Genomic DNA, 6,053 nt, shown 5'->3' with positions numbered 1-6,053 from the left:
GAACAGGAGTGGTGGTCTTAGGAGGATGGGATTGGGGCACTGGGAGAGGGAGAATGAAGGGGAATTGAACTGTTCACCTTAGGCCCTTCTCTCCTGCTTAGATTGTGTGCTTCAAGCATGTATCACTTTTTTTTTTTTTTTTTTTTTTGCGGTACGCGGGCCTCTCACTGTTTTGGCCTCTCCCGTTGCAGAGCACAGGCTCCGGACACGCAGGCTCAGTGGCCATGGCTCACGGGCCCAGCCGCTCCGCGGCATGTGGGATCTTCCCGTTCCGGGGCACGAACCCCTGTGCCCTGCATCGGCAGGCGGACTCTCAACCACTGCGCCACCAGGGAAGTCCAAGCATGTATCACTTTAAATTTTATTTTTAAAAAATATTACAAGGTTTTCAAATAGCAAGGTGGCAAGAAAGAGAAACAATAGTAAAGAATAATAATCTCATACATTCCTCATAGCAAAGTACACTTTTAAAAGTGCTACCACTAACCCTTTTGAGATGAGTTGGGTCAGTATTATTCCCATTTTATAGACAAGGAAACTAAAGCTCAAAGAAGTAAAGAAATAGCAAAAGCATCAGGGCCTGTCAAGAAGTGGACTGATGTCCAGGGCTCTGGACTTCCAGCCTCTGACTCCCCAGCATCCTTTTTACATTTCCATACTTCAGAAATAAATCCCAGAGGAGCAGGATTCTGATGTCCCAGAAACCACTAATTTCCACTGGCCATGGTTTTTCCTGCTCCCATCCTATACATAGTGAAGCCCAGAGTAGGGATCTAATTGTGGCTGAGGACCCATCTCCCAGAGGAGATGGGAAGTCAAGAAGAGCTGGGGACCTCACCTGCCAGGAGGCCAATGGCAGAGATGAGGCCTAAGAGGCAAGCAGGGCTCTCCCCTGGAGGTTTTACTGTTACAGCTCCTCTACTTCCAAGGGTGTGGGTTGAACAGAGGAGAGAGGCAGTCTGAAGGTGAACTGGCTGGAAGTGCACATGGGGGAAGGAGGAAATACAATCATTGAGAACTGAAAATGCAACACGAACCATGAAGCTTACTGGTAGCACTTCAGGGAGCCACGACCCGGCTTCCAGCCCAACCCCATCCAAGCACCACCTGCGTTTGGACCTGGATTCCCTTAGGCCAGGGGTAGAGTCCTTCAGAGCAGGGGAGAGAGACAGAGAGACAGAGAGAGAGAGAAAATAGGTCACAAATTCCATCAGAGTCCCATAAAACACCATACCTAAGAGGGAATCTTCTAAGGATCATCTGTGTACCTAGCTTCCACACTGTACCTTCTTCACCTCTCCCCACTATATCTGGAGTCCTTGGGGAGGTGGGAGAGATGCATCTTCCTAACCTCTGTGTCCTCTGTGGCACCTTGCCAACAGGTTGTATAAAACTCCTCTATAGGGACTTCCCTGGTGGCGCAGTGGTTAATAATCCGCCTGCCAATGCAGGGGACATGGGTTCAAGCCCTGGTTCAGGAAGATCTCTCATGCCGTGGAGCAACTAGGCCCGTGCGCCACAAATACTGAGCCTGTGCTCTAGAGCCTGTGAGCCACAACTACTGAGCCCGCATGCCACAACTACGGAAGCCCGCGTGCCCTAGAAACCGTGCTCTGCAACAAGAGAAGCCACCACAATGAGAAGCCCATGCACCAAAATGAAGAGTAGCCCCTGCTCACCGCAACTAGAGAAAGCCCGCGTGCAGCAACGAAGACCCAACGCAGCCAAAAAAAAAAATAAATAAAATATAAATAAATATAAAAAATAATAAAACTCCTCTAAAAATGTATATGAAAGTAAAATGGAATGGACACCAACAAAGATGGTGATAGCCAATATTTACTCCATTTTATTAATCAATTTATTAATTTTATACATTGTATAAATTAGATGTATTATATATAATAATGTTATATTGTATCAATTTTATAAATTTCTATAAATTATAGGAATTCTATAAATTATGAAAGAAGCTAACCATTATTGACTCCATTTTACAGATGAAGACTCTGAGCCCAACAGAGGTAAGGGAACTTGCCTGAAGCCACACCAAGAGTAAGGGGAGCCAGGCCCAGCTGGACAGGGTGACTCAGAGTCCTCCAGCTCTGCCACTGCCCATACCACTTTCCAAGAGCAGCACAATTCTCAGAGAACATGTTGAATCACAGTTAAGCAGTAGGAGATTTCCTACTGCAGGATGGGGTAGTTAGAGTGATGGTTTCAGAGGTGGCTTTGATGGGGAAGGATGCAGGATCATTATGTGAAGAATGAACCTAAGGGGTGTGTTCATCTGATGAAAAATCAATCAAGCCACACTTATGAGTTGTGCACTTTTTTGTATGTAGGTTATGCTTCGATAAAAATTAAATGGAAACAAATGAGCCAGCAAACAGTCCCTGGTGCTCCTGGTGCTGTCTTATACCGAAGGATGACTGGTTAATTCTTCTCCCCTGTGGGGTGGGAGATGGCAGGTGTTGGCTTTTCTGGAACCTCTCCCTGCTTCTCAGCATCCTCCACACTGCCCCCGAGCTGTCATCCTGAAATAAATGCCCAGTCAGGTCCTCCTCTGCCTACAGTTCCTCATTAGCTTCTTGTGTCCTCCAGAATAAACTCCAGATTCCTTGGCAAAACCGGCCATGTTCTGTGCCTAACCAACTTTCCAATTTAATCTTTCAGAGGAGACGAGGCATAAGACCCTGGGTTCTACCATCTCCTGGCTATGTGACTTGAGCAAGTCACTGAACCTTACCTGTAAAACAAGAGTGATGGTAGTGTACAGAGATCATGGTGAAGATAGCAGAGATTATGCACGTGGAATGCATAAAACTGTGTCGGGCTCCCAATGGCTACTCGGTAAATGTTTGCTATCACTTCTCATTTTTCACTTGACTACCCAGACACAGTAGGTTATTTCCCCACTATTCTCTGATTCCTTATTCCTCTCTCACCACCCCTAAATTTTCTTTACTTATCCCAGTTCTCCTCTCCTAAGAATAGCTCAGCTGTCACTCCTCCAGTGGGGCTCCTTCTGGCCCCCTCCACCCTACTTCCAATGGGGGACTTCTCAATCCTCTCTCACACTCTCATGATGCTTTGTCTGTGCTTCCACTAGAGCACTAATTCTGTGGTACCTGCCATTAGTGCTTTCGTAGGGGACCTTCTCCCTTGTTCTAGTGTAAACATCTTCTTGCTCATCTCCAGGAACCTCCCAGCGACTGGCACTCTGCATGTTAGAGTGGACAATGTCTGAGATGTTTGTCCAGCAGGTGAGCCAACACCCCAGCCCTTTCTCTGAGGCATGCCCACTGTCCCCAGCAGTTATTTTAGACAGTGTGACTCCTTGTCCCCACTGTCGCCTCCAGCAGCTGTTGATAGGACCAGGGTTGAGCAACTGACCCAAGCTGGGCTGATCAGAATGTTTGGTCCTAGGAGTTAGAAATGGAGGGGATATTTACTGTTGGTCTGCCCCAGTACTGCCCCAAATCTGCTATGAGTTGAATTGTGTGTTCCCACCCCACCCCTACTAAAAAGTAATGTCGGGGCTTCCCTGGTGGTGCAGTGGTTGACAGTCCGCCTGCTGATGCAGGGGATACGGGTTCATGTCCCGGTCCAGGAGGATCCCACATGCTGCAGAGCGGCTGGGCCCGTGAGCCATGGCCGCTGAGCCTGCGCGTCCGGAGCCCGTGCTCCACAGCGGGAGAGGCTGCAGCAGTGAGAGGCCCTCGTACCGCAAAAAAAAAAAAAAAAAAAAAAAAAAAAGTAATGTCGAAGACCCAATCCCCAGTACCTGTGAATGTGACCTTATTTGAAAATAGAGAGTCTATGCAGATGATTAAGATGAGGTCATCGGTGTGGGCCCTAATCTAAAACACTGGTGTCCTGGGACTTCGCTGGCGGTCCAGTGGTTAAGACTGCATGCTTCCAGTGCAGGAGGTGCGGGTTCAATCCCTGGTCGGGGAACTAAGATCCCACATGCCGCGTGGCCAATAAAATAACTAAATAAATAAAGGGAAATTAAAAAAAACAACAACACTGGTGTCCTTATAAGAAGAGGAAATCAAGACACAGAGACAGATACATACAAAGGAAAGATGTGAAGACCCAGGAGAACCTGCATCTACAAGCCAAGGAATGCCTAAGGCTACCAAAAGCGAGGAGGGAAGCATGGAACAGATTCTCCATTGCAGCCCCCAGAAGAAGCCACCCTGCCTACATCTTGACTTCAGACTTCTACACTCCAGAGCCGAGACAATGAACTTCTGTTCTAAGTCACCCAGTCTGCAGGACTTCGTTAAGGCAGCCCTAGAAAACTGACATACACTCCTTTGGTTGAACTTCTCCTGCTGTCTCAAGCTTATGGTTCAAGAAGAGTGAATCTCCTCTCATCCTCCCTTGCTGTGGTTGTTGTCAACATGATCATCACATCATCATCATTACCGCTGACACAGAGCCTACTTCGCGGTAGGCACTATTCTAAGCGCTCTAAATTTAATCTTACTAACAATCTCTGAGTTGGGTCCTATTGTTATCCTTATTTTACAGACAAAGAAACTAAGGCACAGAGAGGTTAAGTGCCAAGAGTCACACAGCTAATATGTAACAGAGCCAGGATTTAAGCCCAGGCAGTCTTATTCCAGAGTCTATGCTTTCTCCTCTACCCTTATCTAGTGCCCCTCCCACCTAACCCACGGATGGAGACATGCCCCAAGCTGGATCAGTTAGAGCCCACTCTTAAGAATTTTTCTTAAATTAGAATTTGTGGAGAAGAGCCAACCTTCTCAGGTGGCAAGATTAATCAGGTGTCGTTAGTGTCCTTTAACATGTGGAAAGAGCGGGTCTACCTTAAGCAAAGAACACTCACAGGGCTTCCCTGGTGGCGCAGTGGTTGGGAGTCCACCTGCCGATGCAGGGGACACGGGTTCGTGCCCCGGTCCGGGAAGATCCCACATGCCGCGGAGCAGCTGGGCCCGTGAGCCATGGCCACTGAGCCTGCGCGTCCGGAGCCTGTGCTCCGCTACGGGAGAGGCCACAACAGTGAGAGGCCCGTGTACCGCAAAAAAAAAAAAAAAGAACAGTCACAGGCAGACATGGGAAATGGAGAGATAAATGACGTTCAGTGCCTGTAACCTTCTGTCCAGAAGACCTTGCCCCAGCCTGCCGTGTCCAAGGCTTGTTTATCAGAGCCCATAAATTACACTTTTGCCCAAGCTAGTTGTGTTGGGTGTCCATTATTTGCAAGCAGACGATTCCTGACTGGCACACCGGCAAACTGGAAACCGGGACTGAAAGATTCCATTTCCATTGGGGAGTGGTCTCTTGATTGGTGGCGATAAAAAGAAACCTTGGCTCCTGTGAGGCAGGCATCTTCTGCAAGGGGCTGAGTACCAGGGAGAGCTGGGGTCTGCAGGGGAGATGGAGAAGCAGATGCTGAGAAAGGCAGAGTGGGGATAGAGAGAGAGCACCATGGAGTCCTAAGAGTTTTTCAGGTCGGAGGCTTGGCTGCATTCCTGCCTGTTTCTGTGAGATCTCCCTGTAGCCATGTCATCAGCTCCCATTTTCAGTTTAAATCAACACATGTTGCTTTCAGTAGGTTGTATGCAAAGAATCATAAAGAACTCCCATGCAGCTGGCACTTAATACTGTTGAATGTAATAGAAGGTTTCTAAGTGAAATGATAGATAGGATAAGGACTGTTCCTTAGGAATATTGCTCTGGAGGCTGTATGTAGGAACAATTCCTTTTGGGGAACATGGATGGGACGCAGAGATAATAATAGAGAGGTGCCCGCAGAGGCCAGTCTGAGAGGTGAGTAGAGCCTGAGTGACTGGAGAGAGATGCGGGGAATACCAAGGGAAGGGATGTGGTGGACTCAGCCTCTGAGGGGATGGGGCAGTAAAGGAGAAGGACCTGTCAAAGAGGATGGGAGTTTAATCCTGGTTTCCAGAAGGAAGGATGGTACCGTTAATAGAAGGAGGGCAGTCAGGAGAGAAGATGAGTGGCTCTCAAACATTGACATTGAACTGAGGTGCCAGTTACAGAAATAATAATTAGGT

The sequence above is a fragment of the Physeter macrocephalus genome, chromosome 1 (assembly GCF_002837175.3).
Source record: "Physeter macrocephalus isolate SW-GA chromosome 1, ASM283717v5, whole genome shotgun sequence".
NCBI lineage: Eukaryota > Metazoa > Chordata > Mammalia > Artiodactyla > Physeteridae > Physeter > Physeter macrocephalus.
This window is presented reverse-complemented; position numbering follows the sequence as displayed.